Source organism: Rhinoraja longicauda, chromosome 1, assembly GCF_053455715.1.
Source record: "Rhinoraja longicauda isolate Sanriku21f chromosome 1, sRhiLon1.1, whole genome shotgun sequence".
NCBI classification, from domain to species: Eukaryota; Metazoa; Chordata; class Chondrichthyes; order Rajiformes; family Arhynchobatidae; genus Rhinoraja; species Rhinoraja longicauda.
Genome location: NC_135953.1, coordinates 138958559 through 138985065, shown reverse-complemented (window position 1 = coordinate 138985065; position 26507 = coordinate 138958559). Strand labels below are relative to the sequence as shown.

General features: G+C 47.2%; 1 protein-coding gene across 5 annotated transcripts in view; it reads left to right on the top strand.

Moving 5' to 3' along the window:
- slc2a9l2 (solute carrier family 2 member 9, like 2) overlaps positions 1-26507 on the top strand; it is a 250648-nt gene that overhangs the window by 176578 nt on the left and 47563 nt on the right. The window lies entirely within an intron of this gene.

The following is a 26507-nucleotide window of genomic DNA, read 5'->3' as shown; positions in this document are numbered from 1 at the left end:
TGGAAATTATTTTGTTTTTTATTAAATACTAATACGTAAAGCCAACACATGAAACGTTCTCTTTTGTTGAGGGCATTTATCAGGGATTAGCTGTAATTTGGAATAAATAGATCGACACGACTGCATTTTTCTCCTTAAAACTCGTGATTTGGGATTTTCTCACGTACAATTTGAATTTGCAAAATTAAACGTTGCTGATATTCTGCTGGTTATTTTCCGATCTTTTTCCAGAACTTGGGCTAATTGCTTATAGCTTAACAGAAGTCCCAACCATGCTGGGACTGAGAAGGCATTCCTATTGATTTAATTGATGTAAAGGATTGGACAGGCTAGATGCAGGAAAAATGTTCCCCATGTTGGGGGAGTCCAGAACCAGGGGTCATAGTTTAAGAATTAAGGGTAGGCCATTTAGGGCTGAGATGAGGAAAAACTTTTTCACCCAGAGAGTTGTGAATCTGTGGAATTCTCTGCCACAGAAGGCAGTGGAGGCCGATTCACTGGATGTTTTCAAGATAGAGTTAGATTTAGCTCTTCGGGCTAACGGAACCAAGGGATATGGGGAAAAAGCAGGAACGGGGTACTGATTTTAGATGATCAGCCATGATCATATTGAATGGCGGTGCTGTTGGCTCGAAGGGACGAAATGCCCTGCACCTATTTTTCTATGAAATCTGGACTATTACTGCTTTTCTTTTTTGGGAGGGAAGAATTGTTGTCTTTGCAAAAATTATTTGGTGGAATTTCCAGGTGGAATGTTTGATTGAGAATCAAAGAACTCCTGTTGACGTAGTATAAAAGGGAATAATGTGACATCTGCACACCATTCCTCCAGATCTTGTATGATTCTTGATGGTGACCGCTAAATAAATCCAGGGCCTTGTAATTCTCGAGTCAAATCTCGACCTGACTCTGGAGAAAAGGGGACCTGAGATCACTTGGAAGAGGCAGTCTCTCACCAATTGGTCTTGACCACGTGTAGAATATTGATGGGGAAGAAGTAATCCAAGAGGTTTCTCAAACGTACCGACCTATAAACTCTTTTATTAGTATTCCAACAGGTTGCCGTTCACAAAAAGGGCAAAAGGAATTCACAGAACAGAATTCTTAATCTCAGTGGTCGATGCTGTGTTGAAAACTGACACTGTTATGTTCCATGTGGTACTCTTTTATTTTTTGTATTTTTTTAATTATGAATCAAAAATATGTATTCAAATATTAAAATAATATATACAAAACCAAAACAGAACCCACCACCATAATACAAGGCAAACAAGAAACTATTATACAACTATCTTACACTCCTTGTCAAGGATGCATTCAACCCGCCCCCCGGTGGCCAGGTGGCCCGGGTGAAGACCCCCAGGGTGCCCGTGGACAGCGCGCGGTCCCTCTCTAACCCCACCCGGGCGCAGACGTAACCCCGGAAAAGGGGCTCGGGCAAAGCCCTCTCCCGCCCGGCGCGGATGGCCAGCTTGGCTATGCTACTCTTTTATTAGTGTGCTGCAAGTTCTACTTGACGTTATAATGTAAAGAACTAGACTTAGCCTTGTCAGGCAAGCTCCTGAAGGGAGACCCTACCATAGAAATAACTTCCTTACAGCTGCAGGGAGCTGTAGCAAACTATACTGCAATTATGCAATTACAGAACTGGCACTCTGCGCATCCCTCTGCAACTGGATCCTCGACTTCCTCATCTACAGACCACAGTCTGTTTGAATTGGCAGAAATACTTCTTCCCCATTAACAATCAGTGCGGGAGCACCTCAAGGCTGCGTGCTCAGCCCCCTGCTCTCCTCACTCTACACTCATGACAGTGTAGCCGGACACAGTGCCAACTCCATCCTCAAGTTCGCCGACGACAATAAGATTATCGAAACGTATAAGATTATTAAGGGGTTGGACACGTTAGCGGCAGGAAACATGTTCCCAATGTTGGGGGAGTCCAGAACAAGGGGCCACAGTTTAAGAATAAGGGGTGGGCCATTTAGAACTGAGATGAGGAAAAACCTTTTCAGTCAGAGAGTTGTGAATCTGTGGAATTCTCTGCCTCAGAAGGCAGTGGAGGCCAATTCTCTGAATGCATTCAAGAGAGAGCTAGATAGCGCTCTTAAGGATAGCGGAGTCAGGGGGTATGGGGAGAAGGCAGGAACGGGGTACTGATTGAGAATGATCAGCCATGATCACATTGAATGGCGGTGCTGGCTCAAAGGGCCGAATGGCCTCCTCCTGCACCTATTGTCCATTGTCTATTGACACCACCGTTGTTGGACGAATTACAGATGAGTCAGAGTATAGACATCTTCCTGTCTCCACCTATATCCTTCCTTTGTCCCGCCCCCCTGACATCAGTCTGAAGAAGGGTCTCAACCCGAAACGTCACCCATTCCTTCTCTCCTGAGATGCTGCCTGACCCGCTGAGTTACTCCAGCATTTTGTGAATAAGTCAGAGTATAGAAGTGAGATCGACCGATTGACCAAATGGTGCCGGCACAACAACTTGGCTCTCAATGTCAGTCAGACCAAGGAACTGATTGTGGACTTTGGAAGAGGAAGGATGAGGACCCACAATCCTGTCTATATCGACGGGACGATGGTGGAGAGAGTCAAACGCATCAAATTCCAGGGCGTGCATATTTCCGAAGATCTTTCCTGGACCCAGCACACAATACAATACAATACAATACAATATATCTTTATTGTCATTGTACAGGGGTACAACGAGATTGGGAATGCACCTCCCATACGATGCGATAATTTAGTTAATTTAAACAACAGCAACCCAACGAAACAAATTGTAACAGTTTTAAGACAGAATAAAGTGCAAGTAGATCTGTGCCGGTTCACTGTGCGATGTGACCATCCGGCTCAGCAGGACCGGTTCATAGCAGCTATTGCCCTGGGGATGAAGCTGTTCCTGAGTCTGGAGGTGCGGGCGTAGAAGGCCTTGTATCGTCTGCCCGATGGAAGGAGTTCGAACAGACTGTTGCAGGGGTGTGAAGAGTCTTTGTGGATGCTGGTGGCTTTTCTGAGGCATCGTGTGTTGTAGATGCCCTCCAAGGCTGGTAGCTGTGTTCCGATGGTCCTCTGAGCTCTATGGACTACCGCTGAAGAGCTTTCCTCTCTGCCTCCGTGCAGCTGAGGTACCACACAGGGATGCCATGTGTTAGGATGCTCTCTATGGTGCAGCGGTAGAAGGTCGTCAGCAGCTGTTGGGGTAGACCAGACTTTTTCTGTGTTCTCAGGTAGAACAGTCGTTGCTGATGCAGTTATAAATAAAGCACATCAACGCCTCTACTTCCTGAGAAGATTACGGAGATTCAGTACGTCAGAGAGGATTCTCTTGAACTTTTACAGGTGTGCAGTAGAGAGCACATTGACTGGTTGCATCACGGCCTGGTTCAGTAACTTGAACGTCCAGGAGCGAAGGAAGACTGGAAAGAGTTGTGAACACTGCCCAGTCCATCACCGACTCTGACCTCCCCACCATCGAAGGGATTTACCGGAGTCGCTGCCTCAACAAGGCAGGCAGCATCATCAGAGACCCACACCCCCCTGGCCACACTCTCATTTCACCCCTGCCATCGGGAAGAAGGTACAGGAGCCTGAAAACTGTAACGTCCAGGTTCAGGAACAGCTTCTTCCCGACAGCCATCAGGCTATTAAACACTACAACCTCAAATAAGCTCCGAACCACGATAGACTATTATTATTATTATTGCACTATTATTGTTTGTTTTGTGAGTATGTATGTGTTTGTATATATACATAGATGTGTGTATCTCTCTCTCTCTCTCTCTATATATATATATAGATTTTAGATTTTTTAGATTTAGAGATACAGCGCGGAAACAGGCCCTTCGGCCCACTGGGTCTGCGCCGCCCAGCGATCCCCGCACATTAACACTATCCTACACACACTCGGGACAATTTTTACATTTACCCAGTCAATTAACCTACATACCTGTACGTCTTTGGAGTGTGGGAGGAAACCGAAGATCTCGGAGAAAACCCACGCAGGTCACGGGGAGAACGTACAAACTCCGTACAGACGGCGCCCGTAGTCAGGATCGAACCTGAGTCTCCGGCGCTGCGTTCGCTGTAAGGCAGCAACTCTACATATATATATATATATGTGTGTGTGTGTGTGTGTGTGTGTGTGTGTGTGTGTGTGTGTGTGTGTGTACTTGTGCGTATGTGGAAAAATATACACACTGAAATTTTTTTTTCTTGTTTATCACATTATTTACAGTGCACTATGTTTACATATTCTGTTGTGCTGTTGCAAGTACGAATTTCATTGTTCTATCTGCGACATGTAACAATAAAACACTTGACTATCTTGGGAAGGAAATAGGAGAGAACTCCCAAGAACTCAGAAGGACCTGAATTTGCTAGTTCAGTTTAATTTAGTTTAGAGATACAGCATGGAATCAGACCCACCGAGTCCGCACCGACCAGCGATTCCCACACACTAGGGACAATTTACACTTCTACCAAACCAATTAACCTACATACCTGGACATCTTTGGAGTGCGGGAGGAAACCGAAGATCTCGGAGAAAACACACGCAGGTCACGGGGAGAACGTACAAACTCCGTACAGACGGCGCCCGTAGTCAGGATCGAACACGGGTCTCCGACGCTGTAAGCGCTGTAAGGCAGCAGCTCTACCGCTGCGCCACCGTGCCGCCCTTAGATGAAGATCGGTGCACATAGCAGTCACGTTCTTCATCCAAGGAGCCATAGAGATCCTCCAGCCCAGGATTTCTGGCAGGCTATCTCAAGGGTGCAAGAGACACGTGCAGACCATGAATGCTTGCATTTCTAGAGAGAGTTAGATTTAACTCTTGGGGCTAAAGGAATCAAGGGATATGGGGAAAAAGCAGGAACGGGGTACTGATTTTAGATGATCAGCCGTGATCATATTGAATGGCGGTGCTGGCTCGAAGGGCCGAATGGCCTACTCCTGCACCTATGTTTCTATGTTTCTATGCCAGTCCCGACAGATCTCTGTGCCTGCTGTCAATGCCCCCGTGAACTGAGGGATGAGCAGTGAAGTGTCATCTACAATATGAAGATCGGGTAACCTTACCGAGGGAGTGTTGAGCAGTGATGAAGTGACCATGGCCTCTCTCGTCATGACCAAGGCAGCCTTGAGACACAGGAGTTTATATTTGAGATGTTAGGGTCTCACAGATCTCAGTGAGGATAAAACGAAGACGTATTTGTAGTATTGACCCTTGAAACTGTGTGGAGAATAATTATTGTCAATTTTCATTGTAGAAACATAGAAACATAGAAAATAGGTGCAGGAGGAGGCCGTTCGCCCCTTCGAGCCAGCACAGCCATTCATTGTGATCATGGCTGATCGTTCACAATCAGTAACCCGTGCCTGCCTTCTCCCCATATCCCTTGATTCCGCTAGCCCCTAGAGCTCTACCTAACTCTCTTTTAAATTCATATCCATCGGCCTCCACTGCCCTCTGTGGCAGAGAATTCCACAAAATTACAATTCACAATTCACAAATTCTCAACTCTCTGGGTGAAAAAGTTCCTTCTCTCCTCAGTTTTAAATGGCCTCCCCTTTATTCTAAGACTGTGAGTTTTTGTGAGTTTTAAAATTTCACTGCAGATGGACCTTGCATGATGTCGAACTATTGATGGAAACATAGAAACATAGAAAATAGGTGCAGGGGGAGGCCATTTTGGCCCTTCGAGCCGGCACTACCATTCATTGTGATCATGGTTGATCATCCACAATCTTTCCACAGTGTGTATACTCACAAGTACACACACACACACACACACACACACACACACACACACACACACACACACACACACACACACACACACACACACACACACACACACATATATATATATATATATATATAGAGAGAGAGAGAGAGAGAGAGAGAGAGAGAGAGAGAGAGAGAGAGAGAGAGAGAGAGAGAGAGAGAGAGAGAGAGAGAGAGAGAGAGAGAGAGAGAGAGAGAGAGAGAAATACACACACACACTTCTCCCCATATCCCTCGATTCCGCAACGTGGAAGAGTTTTCCGTTGGAAAATGTATTTTTTGTTGGAACAAGTTTTATGCTGACAAATGAGCTGAGTTTCTGGATGGCGCTACGGGTGTGTGTTAGATAAACTACCTAACAATGATTTGATTAGTCTGCAGCTTCCAGGAGGACTGTTCTGTAGTCTCTTAGCAGTGGGGATTTCTGAATGTGCTCTAAAGCTTTTATACCTTCTGTCTGTCGAGAAAGGGAGAAGAGGGAATGACCGAGGTGAAAAAGATACTTGATTATGTTGGCTGCTTTTTGAGGCAACGTCAAGTATAGATGGAGTCAATGGGGGGCGAGGCTGATTTATTTGAATGACTGGGCTGCATCCACAACTCTCTGCAATTTCTTATGCTTTAGTTTAGTTTAGAGACACAGGCCCTTCGGCCCATCGAGTGCGTGCCGACCAGCGATCCCCGCACATTAACACTATCCCACACACATGAGAGACTAGTTACATTTATACAAAGCCAATTAACTTCCAAACCTGTACGTCTTTGGAGTGCGGGAGGATACCGAAGATCTCGGAGAAAACCCGCCAGGTCACGGGGAGAACGTACAAACTCCGTACAGACGGCACCCGCGGTCGGGATGGAACCCGGGTCTCTGACGCTGTAAGCGCTGTAAGGCAGCAACTCTACCGCTGCGCCACCATGCCACCCCGTGATACAGATTACATTTTTTCCAGTCACGTTGACTATGTTGTTGAGACTAACATGTAGCCATTTTATTTTAATTTTATAGCTTTCTCTTCATTAAATAAAAAAGACTTGTGCCAATTCCATCATGATGTTCCTAGCTGATAGCAAAATATCAAGTATGCACTTCATTAACTTGGATGTCATTGAAAATCCCCAGAACAAATTTAGAATCTAAAATAAATTTATAGGATCAATCTATCAGTTACTATGTATTATAGAATTATGTGGTACTGATAGAATTGCAGCATAATACTTCATTAAATGTGTTCTGTGGAAAGACAGCATGGATTGAATTTCACAGTGGCAGTGGAGTTGAATCTCCATCAGTATTTCTGATTCAAATAATTTCCCTGGATTGGGGGTTTATGGATCACCATCGGTGGTCACTGGAAGCGACTGTGACTGTCCTCTCCATAGGGTCGGACGCCTGTGCGTGACTTTGTTTAACGTAGGGAGACTGGTGCACAGACAGCCACCACACGGTCCTTGACAGATCTGGGTCAGGATCCAGTGGCGTGGAGTCCAAGACGACCGGGGACCCTTTTCTGCTGCAGCCTTCATCCATCCGCCTTCCCAGCCGTTGTGACGCTCCACTAAAGTCAGCCGTCATCCTCCCTCCGCCTGTTCCACCGTTGAGGTCTTGGTTGGATTGCTCTGTCAGGGACCTCCCCCTCGACCTTACCGCCATGGGTGACCCTACCAGGAGCGTGGCTCCAGACGGCATCGCTCTCAGGATCTCAGGACCACACGAGCTTCTCCACCACCACAAGGTGACAATCCACGGAGAAGGTTTATGGATATAGGTTGGGCTCTCATCGAAATCCCCGCAGCTTATACAACGTGATTCCTGAAAGATGGGAAAATCATTACCGAGTAGTGGCAGGATTCACTCTTAAATATCAGAGGAGGCAACCGAGTACTTACGGAGGCAAAAGTACCAGTGAAGAGGGTGGCCTGGTGGCGCAGCGGTAGAGTTACTGCCTTACAACACTTACAGCGCCAGAGACCCGGGTTCGATCCCGACTACGGGTGCTGTCTGTACGGAGTTTGTACGTTCTCACCGTGAGCTGCGTGGGTTTTCTTCGTGATCTTCGGTTTCCTCCCACACTCCAAAGACGTACGGGTTTGTAGGTTAACTGGCTTGGTACAAATGTAAGTAGTCCCTAGTGCGCGTAGGATAGTGTTAGTGTGCGGGGATCGCTGGTCGGCGCGGACTCGGTGGGCCGAAGGGCCTGTTTCCGCGCTGTATCTCTAAACGAAACTAAACTAAAAGAGAAGGAAATGATGGGAGTGTGGGCATGGAGGCAGCCAGGAGGAAAGAAACATTGAAAGAGATTGATCAGGAAGGTGATTAGTATTTTCAATTCATTTTCTGGATTTGGCAGCACCAAAAAGCCAACAGTTGCCCAACCTTATTTGCCCCAGATGGTGGTGAGGGCCTTGTTTCATCTGGTGGTTACTCCAACAGTATTATGGAGTAGGGAGTTCCAGGATTTCAGCCCAGTCACAATACTTGTAGCCAAGAATTGGTAGTATATTGTAAAGTCAAGACTTGGTGCTATTTGTTGAAGAACCTGGAGTTGGTGGTATTCCCATGCACTCACTGCTCTTGAGTTTCTTGCTGGTAGAAGTCATACACATGGAAATTGCTGTTTGATTAGCATTGACAAGTAGCTCTAGTGACTTTGCAGATGGCACACTTCAGTTTAGTTCAGAGATACAACGTGGAACGTGAGGTTATCCACTTTTGCGGCAAAAACAAGGAGGCAGATCATTATCTCAATGGTGTCAGATTAGGTAAAGGGGAAGTGCAACGAGACCTTGGTGTCCTTGTACACCAGTCACTGAAAGTAAGCGTGCAGGCACAGCAGGCAGTGAAGAAAGCTAATGGCATGTTGGCCTTCGTAACGAGAGGATTTGAGTACAGGAGTAAAGAGGTCCTTCTGCAGTTGTATAAGGCCCTGGTGAGACCACATCTGGAGTATTGTGTGCAGTTTTGGTCTCCTACTTTGAGGAAGGATAATAATAATAATAATAATAATATATTTATTTTATATAGCGCCTTATCACATGCTCAAAGCGCTTTACAAATACAATTAACATAGAAACAAACAGACAAACTATCCTGACGGAAAAGCGGCGAATACTCAACGCCAGCGTCCTCTCACGTCAGGGTCCGGCAGTAGACATTAAAGAGCAAGGATGTCCTTGCTATTGAGGCAGTGCAGCGTAGGTTCACGAGGTTAATCCCTGGGATGGAGGGACTGTCATATGAGGAAAGATTGGAAAGAATGGGCTTGTATTCACTGGAGTTTAGAAGGATGAGAGGGGATCTTATATAGACGTATAAAATTATTAAAGGACTGGACAAGCTAGATGCAGTAAAAATGTTCCCAATGTTGGGGGAGTCCAGAACCAGGGGCCACACAGTCTAAGAATAAAGGGGAGGCCATTTAAAACTGAGGTGGGAAAAAACTTTTTCACCCAGAGAGTTGTGAATTTGTGGAATTCTCCGCCACAGAGGGCAGTGGAGGCCAATTCACGGATGAATTTAAAAGAGAGTTAGAGCTCTAGGGGCTAGTGGAACCAAGGGATGTGGGGAGAAGGCAGGCACGGGTTACTGATTGTGGATGATCAGCCATGATCACAATGAATGGCGGTACTGGCTCGAAGGGCCAAATGGCCTCCTCCTGCACCTATTTTCTATGTTTCTATGAAACAGGCCCTTTGACCCACCGAGTCTGTGCCAACCAGTGGTCACCCCGTACACTAGCACTATCCTACATTATTAGGAAGAATTTACAATTTACAGGAGCTAATTAACCTACAAACCTGTAAGTCTTTGGAGTGTGGGAATGATAGCAGAGTCAGGGGGTATGGGGAGAGGGCAGGAATGGGGTACTGATTGTGGATGATCAGCCATGATCACATTGAATGGCGGTGCTGGCTCGAAGGGCCGAATGGCCTCCTCCTGCACCTATTGTCTATTTTCTATAAACCGGAGCACCTGGAAAAAAAAACCATGCAGTCATGGGGAAAAAGTACAAACTCCATACAGACAGCACCTGTAGTCAGGATTGAACCCGGGTCTCTTGCGCTGTGAGGCAGCAACACTACCGCTGCGCCACCGTGACGCCCATACACACTGCGGCCTTTGTGTGATGGTGGTGCAGGGAAGGTTTATTTTGTGTGGCTGATGGAGGACCAGTCGAGCTGGTTCCTTTATCCTGAATGGTGTCAACCCTCTTGAGGGTTGCTCGTGCTGTATCCTTCCAAGGCTGATAAGTGCCAGGGAGGAGTTGACTTGCACCATTATCAATCTCTCAAAGCACTTCACTACAGTGGATGTAAGTGCTACTGGAAGGCAGTCATTGAAAATGTTGAAAGTCTAACTGGCAACGTTGAACATTGTCCAGTTTTACGTTGTTGGCACTGCAATCTTCCAGGAAAAGGGAAAATATTCCATCATGGAGTTATATAGACAATAGACAATAGGTGCAGGAGGAGGCCATTCGGCCTTTCGAGCCAGCACCGCCATTCAATGTGATCATGGCTGATCATTCTCAATCAGTACCCCGTTCCTGCCTTCTCCCCATACCCCCTGACTCCGCTATCCTTAAGAGCTCTAGCTCTCTCTTGAATGCATTCAGAGAATTGGCCTCCACTGCCTTCTGAGGCAGAGAATTCCACAGATTCACAACTCTCCGACTGAAAAAGTTTTTCCTCATCTCAGTTCTAAATGGCCTACCCCTTATTCTTAAACTGTGGCCCCTAGTTCTGGACTCCCCGAACATTGGGAACATGTTTCCTGCCTCTAACGTGTCCAACCCCTTAATAATCTTATACATTTCGATAAGATCTCCTCCCATCCTTCTAAATTCCAGTGTATACAAGCCTAGTCGCTCCAATCTTTCAACATATGACAGTCCCGCCATTCCGGGAATTAACCTAGTAAACCTACGCTGCACGCCCTCAATAGCAAGAATATCCTTCCTCAAATTTGGAGACCAAAACTGCACATAGTACTCCAGGTGCGGTCTCACTAGGGCCCTGTACAACTGCACACAGTACTCCAGGTGCGGTCTCACGAGGGCCCTGTACAACTGCAGAAGGACCTCTTTGCTCCTATACTCAACTCCTCTTGTAGAGCTATACAGCACAAAAATGGGCCACTCAACCTAATTCATCCAAGTCAAGCAAGTTCTCTAACCGAGCTAATCCCACTTGCCATCTGTGCTGGTCCATAATATCCCTTCAAACCTTTCCTATCCATGTACCGAGATGAGGAAAAACCTTTTCATCCAGAGAGTTGTGAATCTGTGGAATTCTCTGCCACAGAAGGCAGTGGGGGCCGCTTCATTGGATGTATTCAAGAGAGAGCTAGATTTAGCTCTTTATTCACAAAATGCTGGAGTAACTCAGCAGGTCAGGCAGCATCTCAGGAGAGAAGGAATGGGTGACGTTTCGGGTCGAGACCCTTCTTCAGACTGATGTGGTTAGCTCTTAGCGCTAATGGAATCAAGGGATACGAGGAGAAAGCAGGAACGGGGTACTGATTCTGGGTAATCAGCCAAGATTATATTGAATGACGGTGCTGGCTCGATTGGTCTGTTCCTGCACTTATTTTTCGATGTTTCTATGTTCAGTAGCCAGAAGGGGAAGAAGATGTTCCTGAATCTGGTGGTTCAAGCTTTTGTATCTCCAGCCTGCTGGGAGGAAAGGAAATGAATGGGGTGTACATGACCTTGGTTATGTCATTTGCTTTCCCAAGGCAGCATAAAATGTTTTTAGAGTCAATGGGAATGGGAGGCTGATTCATGACTGGGCCCGATAGCTGAGGAAGAATGTGCTGGCTCTGGAGAGGGTCCAGAGGAGGTTTACAAGAATGATCCCAGGAATGAGTGTAAGAAAATAACTGCAGGTGCTGGTACAAATCGAAGGTATTTATTTCACAAAATGCCGGACCACATCACAGAGGATCTGACGTGGGCAACGCACATTGCCGCACTGGTGGGTAAGGCAAAGCAGCGCCTTTACCACCTTAGACAGCTGAGGAAATTCAGAGTGTCTCTGAGGATCCTTCAGTGCTTCTACTCTGGGGCTGTAGAGAGCATCTTGTCCGGCAACATCACAGTCTGGTTTGGGAACAGCTCTGCCCAGGACTGGATGGCCCTGCAGAGAGTAGTGCGTTCGGCAGAACGCACCATGGGAACTACACTCGTCCCCCTGCAGGACCTATACATCAGGAGGTGCAGATCCAGAGCCAGCAACATTATGGGGGACCCCTGCCACCCCAGTAACGGACTGTTCCAGATGCTACGGTCAGACAAGCTCCTCCGCTGTCACGCTGTGAAAACGGAGAGGATGAGACGGAGTTTCTTCCCACAGGCCAACAGGACTGTTAACTATTATAACTCCTGGGACTAAATTTTGTCTTCTCTGTATTAACTGTATTATCTTTATTTATATGCTGTAACTGTAATTCTTTTTTGTGCACAATCTGCAGGCATTGCCACTTTCATTTCACTGCACATCGTGTATGTGTATGTGACAAATAAACTTGACTTGACTTGACTTGAGTAACTCAGCAGGTCAGGCAGCATCTCAGGAGAGAAGGAATGGGTGACGTTTCGGGTCGAGACCCTTCTTCAGATTGATGTCAGGGGGGCGGGACAAAGGAAGGATATAGGTGGAGACAGGAAGGTAGAGGGAGAACTGGGAAGGGGGAGGGGAAGAGAGGGACAGAGGAACCATCTAAAGTTGGAGAAGTCAATGTTCATACCACTGGGCTGCAAGCTGCCCAAGCGAAATATGAGGTGCTGTTCCTCCAATTTCCGGTGGGCCTCACTATGGCACTGGAGGAGGCCCATGACAGAAAGGTCAGACTGGGAGTGGGAGGGGGAGTTGAAGTGCTCAGCCACCGGGAGATCAGGTTGGTTGAGGCGGACTGAGCGAAGGTGTTGAGAGAAACGATCGCCGAACCTGCGTTTGGTTTCGCCGATGTAAATAAGTTGGGTCAACATATGATGAGAGTTTGACGGCACTGGGCCTGTGCTCGCTGGAGTTTAGAAGGATGATGGGGGACCTCATTGAAACTTACAGTAATAGTGAGAGGCTTGGATAGAGTGGAGGAGGAAAGGATGTTTCCACTAGTGGGAGAGTCTAGGACCAGAGGGCACAGCCTCAAAAATATAAAAGAACGTTCCTTTAGGAAGGAGATGAGAAAGCATTTCTTTGAAGAAGGGTCTCGACCCGAAACATCACCCATTCCTTCTCTCCAGAGATATGCTGCCTGTCCCCGCTGAGTTACTCCATCAGTTTGTGTCTACCAAAGCATTTCTTTAGTCAGAGGGTGGTGGATCAGTGGAATTCTTTGCCACAGAAGGCTGTGGCGGCCAAGTCAATGGATATTTTTAAGACCGAGATAGATGGATTCTTGATTAGTGCGGGTGTCAGGGGCTATGGGGAGAAGGCAGGAGAATGGGGTTGAGAGAGAAAGATAGATCAGCCATAATTGAATGGTGCAGACTTAATGGGCCGAATGGCCTAATTCTGCTCCAAACACTTATGATCTATTTAACAGAGCAATACCAGCCAAGAGCAAATTGTGCAAACGACCAAGTTGTTTCTTCATCTATTAAAAGTGACTCATCTTTGAAAATCTGTTCTATTTGGATATGTTCACAATTTAAATGTTACTAGACCAAGTGGACCCATTGGGCCCAAACCTCTCCTGCATTGGTGCAGCACCCTCTCCTCCCCCCCACCCCTCTGTAACCCCCTCCCCCCCACCCTCCTCCCTCCCCGCCCCCTCCCTCCCCCACCCCCTCCCCTTCCCCTTCCCCCCACTCCATCCCCTTCAACATCCCTTATCCTCCCCCCTCTCTCCCCCCCCTCCCTCCACCCCTCCCCCCCACCTCCCTCCCTCCCTCCCCCCCTCCCTCCCTCCCTAGGAGATAGATTTAAACTTTAAAATGTGAATAACTTTAAATATATAACACCGATTTCAATTACGTTGAGTAAAGTAGGCCTAAAATTGTCGCGCTGTTGTGTACTGTTTTGGCTGTAGTTCAGGAACAAACAAACGAACAAACGAGACTTTTAGTATATAGATTACATAATAATTTCAAAAAGAATAATTCTGCCCTTTCAAGCAATGATTTGCAAAACATGATTCTTGCGAATTAGAGCCTGTTGTCAGGGAGCTAAGCACAAGATGAACTTGCTCTGTGTTAGCAGAATAATATATAGTTGTAATTAAAATCTATTGCTTTGCCCTGTCTATCAACTAAATTGGATTTTTTTTTATTTTATGGTTTGTCTGTATTATTCAAGATTAAATTAAAAAGTTATCATATCAAAATGGGACATACATCTGGTAAAGTTGCTGCCTCACAGCGCCAGAGACCCATTTTTGATCTAGACCGCAGGAGCTGTCTGTGTGGAGTTTGCATGTATTCCGTGTGACCCACTTGGGATTCCTCTCTCCTCCCAAAGACGTGCAGGTTAATTGGTCTCTATACATTGTTCCTAGTGTGTACGGAGCGGATTCGAAAGTGAACTAGTGTGTAGAAGTCAGTCTGAAGAAGGGTCTCGACCCGAAACGTCACCCATTCCTTCTCTCCTGAGATGCTGCCTGACCTGCTGAGTTACTCCAGCATTTTGTGAATAAATACCTCAGATTTGTACCAGCATCTGCAGTTATTTTCTTACACTAGTGTGTATGGCTGCATGGACTTGGTGGACCAAATGTCCTGTTTCCATGCTGTATCTCTTATAGAAACATAGAAAATAGGTGCAGGAGGAGGCCATTTGGCCCTTCGAGCCAGCACCGCCATTCATTGTGATCATGGCTGATCATCCACAATCAGTAACCCGTGCCTGCCTTCTCCCCATATCCCTTGATATCGCTAGCCCCTAGAGCTCTATCTAACTCTCTCTTAAATTCCCCCGGAAGTGACGTGAGAGGACGCTGGCGTTGTTTGTTCGCCGCTTCTCACCACTTCTCTGTTTGTATTAATTTTGCCGTTTTTGAAAAGATTTTCTCTGTTTGCATAATCCCTCTGCTTGAACTAATCCTTCTGCTTGACCCTTCTGGTATCATCTGCCCAGCTCCTCCACCGCTGCCTCCGCACCCTTGGACTTCGCACCCTTGGACCTCTCACTCCTATCTGTGCTCCTGTCTCTGCTGGCTTGGACTGCTCCCCTGTGGGTTACCTGACAGCTAGCGCTGCAGTCATCAACTCGCTAGTTGCTAACGCTAACGCTAACAGCTGCCTGGCTACCTCCTCTGCCTGCACGTCCTCAGCTCCCTATTAACCCTCAGGCTGCTCAGCTTCCTCGGTCCTCATAGGCCTTGCTCTGGATCAGCCTGTTGTGCCTGCTGTGACGTTTTGATCTCTCCGGGCTCTATGCTCCTTCGCTCCTTCCTGGCATGGCACTGAAGTACTTCGCTGCGAGACTGCTCCAGCTCAACAACCACTCCACTCCGCCATGCATCTCTGCCATCATCAACCACGGACTTCTACGACGACCCAGATACATCCACAGAGGCTCCGGTCACAAGTTTGTTTACTCCCAGACCGGTCACTCCATCCCTGCACTCTGGTCAGCTGATCGGACTTCCACTCGTCCATTACATCATCACAACAACGCACACGAGCGTGCCTCCTGTCTACAAGCCCTGGCTAAATCACCCGTGTCCATCCACACCATACAAAGCAACATGAAGCTCACTCTGCTCAACATCCGGTCCCTCAACAATAAAAGCCTCATTCTGAATGACTTAATCCTGGAAAATAAACTGGACTTCCTCTGCCTGACAGAAACCTGGCAACAACCTCTGGATTACCTCCCACTCAACCTCACTACACCCAACGGATACTCCTACATCAATAAACCACGCTCGGAAGGCCGAGGTGGTGGGATTGCCGTAATTCACCGACAGGACTTCAAGATCAACCTCATCTCCATCTCATCTGCTCCTTCATTTGAACACCTGGCTTTCAAACTCTCTGGCCACACACAATTAGTCATGGCAGTTATCTACCGCCCTCCCAAACCACACCCATCATTCCTTTCTGACTTCTCTGACTTTCTGACCCAGTTCTGTTCTCTCTCCCCCTCAATCCTCCTCCTCGGTGATTTCAACATCAACATGGACTCCACTGACTCCACGATAACCGCTGACTTCACTGAAATACTCAACTGCTTTAACCTCACTCTACACGTCAAATTTCCCACCCATAACCGTGGGCACATTCTGGACCTTGTCTGCTCCACTGGACTAAATCTACATCACCTCTCTGGCTCCGACCCCACCCTCTCTGATCACTTAGCCATCACCATGTCTGTCAACATTCCCACCCCAGCTCCAAAGCAAAAAAGCAAAATCAACTTCCGTAAGCTGAACTCTGTTTCACCTACCTCGCTCTCATCCTCCCTCTCTGAAATAATGTCCGCCTCTCCCTTCGTTGACCTCCACAGCCCATCTGACCTCACTGACTACTACAACCGCACTCTCTCCTCCTGCCTCGACCAGCTTGCACCTATAAAAACCAAAACAGTTTCCTTCACCCACTCTGCTCCCTGGTTTACCCCTGAACTCCGCATGATGAAAACTCATGCCCGCCAACTTGAAAGACTCCGCAACAAAACAGGTCTCACAATTCACTCCCAAGCCTACAAAGACCACATGCAGCACTACAAAGATGCCCTCTCCCGCGCCCACTCCATCTACTACTCTCAAATAATTCACTCTGGCTCCGGAAACCCAAAAACACTCTTCTCTACGATAAACAAACTCCTCAGCCCCCTGGACACCATCTCCCAATCATTCACAGTTGACAAATGCACCACTTTCCTTTCATTCTTCCAAAGCAAAATAGACAACATCTACAGCACCTTAACCACCAACGCACCTGCCCCCCCTCAAACCACCTGCCCCCCCTTATCCTGTCAACCCCTGCCTCAGTTCTCCCCAATCTCCACCACCGACCTCTCTGACCTCTTCACAGGAATAAAAACTGCCACCTGCTCTCTGGACCCCATCCCCTCCAGCTTTGTCAAGGCCTGCCTTCCTGCTCTCTCTCCACTTATCACTGCAACAATAAACTCCTCCCTGTCCACTGGCATCGTCCCGCCATCCCTCAAAATCGCTGCTGTCACCCCCATTCTGAAAAAACCTGGTCTAAACCCTGACACCCCAAACAACTTCAGACCAATCTCCAACCTACCCTTTCTGTCCAAAGTTTTGGAACGTGCTGTAGCTTCTCAACTCAAATACCACCTCTCTACCAATAACCTGTATGAAACTTTCCAATCCGGATTCCGCTCCAACCACTGTACTGAAACTGCACTCCTCAAAATCACAAACGACATTCTCCTCTCCTCCGACGCTGGCAACCTCAACATCCTCATCCTACTTGACCTCAGCACCGCCTTTGACACCATAAATCACTCCATTCTCCTCACCCGACTTGAAACCTCCTTTAACATCACCGGCACAGCCCTATCCTGGTTCAAATCTTACCTCTCTGACAAACACCAGTTCATCTCCATTAACAACTGTAAATCCCCCCCCGCTCCCCTCCCCCAAGGTGTCCCCCAAGGCTCAGTCCTTGGCCCCCTCCTCTTCATCCTCTACCTGTTCCCCCTTGGTCAATTAATCCGCCGTCATGGTCTCAACTTCCACTGCTTCTCCGATGATATCCAGCTCCTCATCTCCACCAAGTCAATCTCCCCCACCACACACTCTACACTGACAAACTGCATCACTGAAATAAAATCTTGGCTTCAATCAAATTTCCTCAAACTCAATTGCAACAAATCTGAAATCATCATCATTGGTCCAAAAACGCTCACCAAATCCACCCAAAACTTAATCCTTAACATTGATGGTCTCCCAGTATCCACCTCTCCTCACATCCGGAATCTTGGAATCATCTTTGATCAAACCCTCTCCTTCGACAAACACATCAAACACATCACAAAGACAGCCTTCTTCCACCTCAAAAACATTGCCCGTCTCCGTCCATCCCTCTCCTCCACAGCTGCAGAAACCCTCATCCACGCCTTCATCACCTCCCAATAGTCAATAGTCAATAGTCGTTTATTTGTCACATACATATAAATGTGTAGTGAAATGAAACATTACCCGCAGTTGAACAATAAGACCAATAAGATTAATCAATAAAAATGCAATAACACATACAATCACAACTAACACCAAACAAAAAGAAACATCCATCACAGTGAGTCTCCTCCAGTCCCTCCTCACTGTGATGGAAGGCCACAATGTCTTTTTCTCTTCCCCTGCCGTCTTGTCCCGCGGTCAGGCTGTTGGAGTTGCCACGTCGGGGCGGTCGGGGCTCCCGATATTGAAGCCCCCGCTGGGCGGTGAAAGGTCAACGGCCTATTCCAGGCCGCGCCGGATGGTGAAAGGTCCGCGGCGGGCCGACCCAAGCCCCGCGATTTGGGGCGGGCGAACACGCTGCCTCTGCCGTTGCCGGAGCTCCCGATGTCGGCCCCCATCCAGGGGCCTGCGGGCTTCCGACGTCCACGCGGCCCGCGCCGGAGCCTCCGGAGACGAGTCGCAGCCGCTCCCGCAGCATCCGCAGGCAGCCAGCGCCGCAGGTGGTGAGTCCGCGCCGCGGGCTCTGCGAACCAGAGACCCAGGTGGTCCCAAGTGAATGGCCGGTGGTAGGCCGCAAAGGGAACGGAGACACGACACAGAAACAAAGGTCACGTCTCCGTTCTGGAGAGAGAATGTTACAGTTCCCGTTCCCTCCCACCTCCCACCCCCCCGTCTGGACTACTGCAACAGCCTCCTTCCTCTATGGCGCACCCTCAAAAATCATCAGTAAACTTCAATACATTCAAAACTCCGCTGCCCGTCTACTCACCCACACCCCGATCCGTGACCATATCACCCCCGTCCTTTACAAACTCCACTGGCTCTCCATCCCCCAGAGAATCCAGTACAAAATCCTCCTCATGACCTACAAAGCCCTCCATAACCTGGCCCCATCCTACCTGACCGACCTCCTCCACAGGCACACTCCCACCTGCACCCTCCGCTCTGCTGCTGCCAATCTCCTATCCCCCCACATCCGGACCAAATTCAGATCCTGGGGGGACAGGGCTTTCTCCATCGCTGCTCCCACCCTATGGAACTCACTACCCCAAAACGTTAGAGACTCCCCCACACTCACCACATTCAAAACATCACTGAAGTCTCACCTATTCAGTACTGCCTTCAACTACTGAAGGTCACCTCACCTTCTGTCTCCTTTCTCTGTTCATTTATTTATTTACTTATTTATCTATTTATTCACTTCCGTATGTTCTCTAAATCCCTGTAAAGCGTCTTTGAGTATATGAAAAGCGCTATATAAATGTAATGTATTATTATTATTATTATTATTAAATTCATCCAGTGAATTGGCCTCCACTGCCTTCTGTGGCAGAAAATTCCACAAATTCACAACTCTCTGGGTGAAAAAGTTATTTCTCACCTCGGTTTTAAATGGCCTACCCTTTATTCTTAGACTGTGTGGCCCCTGGTTCTGGACTCCCCCAACACTGGGAACATTTTTCCTGCATCTAGCTTGTCCAGTCCTTTTATAATTTTATACGTCTCTATAAGATTCCCTCTCATCCTTCTAAACTCCGGTGAATACAAGCCCAGTCTTTCCAATCTTTCCTCGTATGGCAGTCCCACCATCCCAGGGATTAACCTCATGAACCCACGCTGCACTGCCTCAATAGCAAGGACATCCTTCCCCAAATTAGGAGACCAAAACTGTACGTAATACTCCAGATGCAGTCTCACCAGATTTGGGCCCAACGGGTCCACTTGGTCTAGTAGCTTTATAAAAGTTTCAACGTACCCATTTGAGAAATGTAGTATGGCAATTTCACCCACCTGCATTGAGTCAGATATAATTATGGCTATGAATAAGATTTGAAATAATATTTTGAAGCAGCAAGTTGAGACATTTGCAAGAACTCTATGTTACAGAATACTGTGGTTGGAATTAGTGTGTGCCTCTCCATATTAAGCTTCTTTCAGGGTTTGTTCTGATGATGTTATTACTTTATTATTAACTTGTTTTATTACAGTTAATACAAATCAAAAAGTTTCTCAGTAAATAATGCGCAAGACATTCCCTTCCCCGCAGAACATAATTATCATTTGCAAAGTAACATCTTTTGAAGTGAAGAGCAATGATAATGATCATTATCTTCAATGTACCATGCAACGACTAAAGAAAAAAGACACAGAGTGCTGGAGTAACTCAGCGGGTCAGGCAGCATCTCTGGAGAACATGGACACAGAGTGCTGGAGTAACTCAGTGGGACAGGCAGCATCTCTGGAGAACATGGACACAGAGTGCTGGAGTAACTCAGCGGGTCAGGCAGCATCTCTGGAGAACATGGACACAGAGTGCTGGAGTAACTCAGCGGGTCAGGCAGCATCTCTGGAGAACATGGACACAGAGTGCTGGAGTAACTCAGCGGGTCAGGCAGCATCTCTGGAGAACATGGACACAGAGTGCTGGCGTAACTCAGCGGGTCAGGGATCATCTCTGGAGAACATGGACACAGAGTGCTGGAGTAACTCAGCGGGTCAGGCAGCATCTCTGGAGAACATGGACACAGAGTGCTGGCGTAACTCAGCAGGTCAGGCAGCATCTCTGGAGAACATGGACACAGAGTGCTGGAGTAACTCAGCGGGTCAGGCAGCATCTCTGGAGAACATGGACACAGAGTGCTGGAGTAACTCAGCGGGTCAGGCAGCATCTCTGGAGAACATGGACACAGAGTGCTGGAGTAACTCAGCGGGTCAGGCAGCATCTCTGAAGAACATGGATGAGTGACATTTCGGGTCAGGACCCTTCTTCTGACTGACCCGAAATGTCACCCATCCACGCTCTTCAGAGAAGCTGCTTGACCCTCTGAGCGACCCCAGCACTTCGTGCCCTGCCTTTTAAACGTTAAATGCAAATTAAACCAGCATCTGCTGTTCCTTCCTACACAATTACTGAAGCCTGACCCGGAGTAACTCAGTGGGTCAGGCAGCATCTCTGGAGAACATGGACACAGAGTGCTGTGATGTGCTAGGAGTGGTCTTGAGGAAACAAAAAACAGTCTTGGAAAAAAAAAAGTGTTTCCATGTAACTTCCTCACGGTAACAATCACGAAGAGTACAGCCTCTGCTTTCACTGTTGGAAGCCGGGTTCTGACAAGCAATTTCTGCTGATGATGCCCGCGCAATGATACTCTATTAAATAATGTAAGGTACATTCTTTAGTATTTTTAGCCTGCAGCAATAAAAATCAACTAAAACGGCTTTTGTTTGTGATAACCCAATGGGGAAGGATAACTTTTTTATTGCCAATCTAAAACGCTTTAGCCCAGAATCTCTTTTCTTTGTTGTCACGATTGTTTTCAGAACCAAACGTTCCGAAATGTGAGGTTTAGTTTAGTTTATAGGTACAACGCGGAAACAGGTCCTATAGGTTTACTAGGTTAATTCCCGCAATGGCGGGACTGTCATATGTTTAAAGACTGGAGCGACTAGGCTTGTATACACTGGAATTTAGAAGGATGAGAGGGGATCTTATCGAAACGTATAAGATTATTAAGGGGTTGGACACGTTAGAGGCAGGAAACATGTTCCCAATGTTGGGGGAGTCCAGAACAAGGGGCCACAGTTTAAGAATAAGGGGTAGGCCATTTAGAACTGAGATGAGGAAAAACGTTTTCAGTCAGAGAGTTCTGAATCTGTGGAATTCTCTGCCTCAGAAGGCAGTGGAGGCCAATTCTCTGAATGCATTCAAGAGAGAGCTAGATAGAGCTCTTAAGGATAGCGGAGTCAGGGGGTATGGGGAGAAGGCAGGAACGGGGTACTGATTGAGAATGATCAGCCATGATCACATTGAATGGCGGTGCTGGCTCGAAGGGCCGAATGGCCTCCTCCTGCACCTATTGTCTATTGTCCATTGGCACGGTCTGAATACCATAACTGGCTGCAAAGCAAAAGTCAGGCAACATCGCTGGTGATGGTGCAGCCCGACCTGATCAACTTGATGCATTCTCTGCTCGCTTTGAGCAGAAGGCTAACAGGGCATGTCATCCGTCCCATCAATCTCAACGTGTGCCTTTTCCAAGGGTCGCTGTTGTGGAGGTTAGATCGGCCTTCATCATGGTGAACCCTTATAACTTACGTACATATGCACAAGGTGCTGGAGGAAGTGGTAAAAGTGGGTCCGATTATAACATTTATAAGACACCTGAACAGGTACCTGGATCGGATAGGTTTGGAGGGATATGCACGAGGCACAAGCAAGTGGAACTAGCTTGGTTAAGCAATTTAGTCGGCATGAGTGGTCGAAATGAATGGAGGCCAAATCACTGGATGAATTTAAGGGAGAGTTAGATAGAGCTCTAGGGGCTAGCGGAATCAAGGGATATGGGGAGAAGGCAGGCACGGGTTACTGATTGTGGATGACCAGCCATGATCACAATGAATGGCGGTGCTGGCTCAAAGGGCCGAATGGCCTCCTCCTGCACCTATTTTCTATGTTTCTATGTTACTATGAATGGCTTGATCTGTGGGGGATGTGTCTGTGCTGAATGGCTCCACGACTCTCGGAAAGCATTGGAGTGGTCAAGGAGAGGAATGAACGTGCAACAGGGCTATTTCGATTCTAACAAAGCCACAGAAAGATTGCTCGGAACTGCAATGAACTGAATTAATTGTGACTCATCTGCTTTGTTTTATCACTTCATCAAAGAACAGATGTTCAGTCCCGATATCAACCAGGGTCAGGCAGGAATACATTTTATTAAATGAAATCAATGGAGAAAGGTTTCTTTAGAGTCCCTCCCGTGCGTAGTAAAATGATTAAACCATTTCTCAAGAGTTCTCAATTTTATGAAAGATCAGGAACAATGGAAATATTCCACCTCATCTAAATACCATTTCTCAAAGACTTATTGCTTTCATGTCATTTGTCTTAATAGTTTTGTCTCTTTATGGAGTTGGGTTGAAGCTTAGAATTTGGCAGTAACTGGCATTGTTTCGTTGCTTCAGGTTGTATTTTAACCTTGAGCTGTTGGGACAGCCTCCTTTGACTTAGGTATGTTGGCATTCATAGCAAGAGGATTTGAGTATAGGAGCAGGGAGGTTCTGCTGCAGTTGTACAGGGCCTTGGTGAGACCGCACCTGGAGTATAGTGTACAGTTTTGGTCTCCTAATCTGAGGAAAGACATTCTAGCCTTAGAGGGAGTACAGAGAAGGTTCACCAGATTGATCCCTGGGATGGCAGGACTTTCATATGAAAAAAGGCTGGATAGACTAGGCTTGTACTCGCTGGAATTTAGAAGCCTGAGGGGGGATCTTATTGAAACATATAAAATTCTTAAAGGGTTGGACAGGCTAGATGCGGGAAGATTGTTCCCGATGTTGGGGAAGTCCAGAACCAGGGGTCACAGCTTAAGGATAAGGGGGAAGTCTTTTAGGACCGAGATGAGAAAACACTTCTTCACACAGAGAGTGGTGAACCTGTGGAATTCTCTGCCACAGAAGGTAGTTGAGGCCAGTTCGTTGGCTATATTTAAGAGGGAGTTAGATGTGGCCCTTGTGGCTAAAGGGATCAGGGGGTATGGAGAGAAGGCAGATACAGGTTACTGAGCTGGATGATCAGCCATGATCATATTGAATGGCGGTGCTGGCTCAAAGGGCCGAATGGCCTACTCCTGCACCTATTTTCTATGTTTTTACTATCTCCCTCCACTATTTCCTTCCAAAGATGCTGCCTGACCTGCTGAGCTCCTCTAAAAGGCTCTTATTACTATTTACAGTGCATTCAGAAAGTATTCAGACCCCTTCACTTTTTCCACATTTTGTTACGTTACAGCCTTATTTTAAAATGGATTCAATTCTTTTTTTTTTATCATCAACCTACGCGCAATACCCCAGAATAAAAAAGTGAAAACAGATGTTTAGAAATTTTTATTATGGGGTGTTGTGTGCACTGCATCTTATCATCAGTCTGAAGAAGGGTCTCGAGCAGCAACGTCACCCATTCCTTCTCTCCCCAGAGATGCTGCCTGTCCCGCTGAGTTACTCCAGCGTTTTGTGTCTACCTCCTTATTATTTGCCTCAGATTTCAGCATCGGCCGTATCCTGTGCCTCTAGGACAGGTAGATGGTGGGCCGGTCATATTATAACGATATACATCTCAGACTTTGGCTCTTGAATGTAATGTAGTCAGCCGGTCAAACTCACTGGGATTCAGGAAAACCAAAGTGGAATGAGATCTACTGCAGGGGTAAGTAAATGACTTTCAGGGGCAAACTTTCAGCGGACAGAATCTGACCCTTGTGGTTTTGCTGATATTCTATTTGAGAATAAGGGGTAGGCCATTTAGAACGGAGATGAGGAAAAACGTTTTCAGTCAGAGAGTTGCGAATCTGTGGAATTCTCTGCCTCTGCCTCAGAAGGCAGTGGAGGCCAATTCTCTGAATGCATTCAAGAGAGAGCTAGATAGAGCTCTTAAGGATAGCGGAGTCAGGGGGTATGGGGAGAAGGCAGGAAAGGGGTACTGATTGAGAATGATCAGCCATGATCACAATGAATGGCGGTGCTGGACTCGAAGGGCCGAATGGCGTCCTCCTGCACCTATTGTCTGTTGTCTATTGACTGAGCCACTCCCCAGGAGGAGCACGTACAAACTTCCGTGGCCGTAGATCGAATCCCTGGTCTCCGGCGTTGCAAGTGCCTGCCCCACTTTTTAGGCGATTTTTTAGGCGACTGCCGGCGACTGTCATAGTCGTTGCAGGTCGCTGAAAACCCGGTGACTGGACCCCCCCCCCCACGACAATGTTTACGACAAACTACAACAACCTACCACCTAGTCGACATCAAGCTACGACCGGCAACCCAATCGTCGCGAGTAGGACGTCCACCTACGACCGCACCTACGACAACCTACGACCACACAGGCGACAACCCACGACAACCGAAGTCAACCCACGTCCACCCGCGCCAAGCTACGACAAGCTACAACCCTGTCGGCGACAACTGAAGACAATTCACGTCATTTTGGCCTCCGGTACCTGTCGCCGGTTGACGTAGGTTGACGTAGGAAGTCGCCGATGGAATTCACCGAAGTCAGCACCGGCGACAACCTACGTCACCTGGCGACAACCTACGACAGCGCCCCCGTCAGGAGATGTCAAGCTACGCTCATTGGCGTCAAACCCACTGTCGCCAAACATTTGTCAACATTCTGAAAATCCAACGGCGACCAGAAAAACGCACCGACTCTTTGGAGATGACTCACAACCGCACAGGCGACACCCTAGTCGCCTATAGTCGTCTAAAAAATTGTCTAAGTGGGACAGGGGCTTAAGGCAGCAACTCTACCGCTGCATCACCGTGCCGCTCCAAGTAAAATAATGCACTATGCAAGTAAAATAAACACAGTGCATGACAATAAACAATAGACAATAGAAAATAGGTGCAGGAGAAGGCCATTTGGCCCTTCGAGCCAGCACCGCCATTCAATGTGATCATGGCTGATCATTCTCAATCAGTACCCCGTTCCTGCCTTCTCCCCATACCCCCTGACTCTGCTATCCTTAAGAGCTCTATCTAGCTCTCTCTTGAATGTATTCAGAGAATTGGCCTCCACTGCCTTCTGAGGCAGAGAATTCCACAGATTCACAACTCTCTGACTAAAAAAGTTTTTCCTCATCTCTGTTCTAAATGGCCTACCCCTTATTCTTAAACTGTGGCCCCTGGTTCTGGACTCCCCCAACATTGGGAACATGTTTTCTGCCTCTAACGTGTCCAACCCCTTAATAATTTTATACGTTTCGATAAGATCCCGTCTCATCCTTCTAAATTCCAGTGTATACAAGCCTAGTCACTCCAGTCTTTCAACATATGACAGTCCCGCCATTCCGGGAATTAACCTAGTAAACCTACGCTGCACGCCCTCCATAGCAAGAATATCCTTCCTCAAATTTGGAGACCAAAACTGCACACAGTACTCCAGGTGCGGTCTCACCAGGGCCCGGTACAACTGTAGAAGGACCTCTTTGCTCCTATACTCAACTCCTCTTGTTATGAAGGCCAACATTCCATTGGCTTTCTTCACTGCCTGCTGTACCTGCATGCTTCCTTTCATTGACTGATGCACTAGGACACCCAGATCTCGTTGAACTCCCCCTCCTCCTAACTTGACACCATTCAGATAATAATCTGCCTTTCTATTCTTACTTCCAAAGTGAATAACTTCACACTTATCTACATTAAACTGCATCTGCCATGTATCCGCCCACTCACACAACCTGTCCAAGTCACCCTGCAGCCTTATTGCATCTTCCTCACAATTCACACTACCCCCCAGCTTAGTATCATCTGCAAATTTGCTAATGGTACTTTTAATCCCTTCGTCTAAGTCATTAATGTATATCGTAAATAGCTGGGGTCCCAGCACCGAACCTTGCGGTACCCCACTGGTCACTGCCTGCCATTCCGATGACTATTTTTTTCCTCTTCACATACCTAAAAAAGCTTTTACTATCCTCAAGTCAAGTCAAGTCAAGTCAAATTTATTTGTCACATACACATACTCGATGTGCAGTGAAATGAAAGTGGCAATGCCTGCGGGTTGTGCACAAAAATAATTACAGTTACAGCATATAAATAAAGTTAATAAGTTAC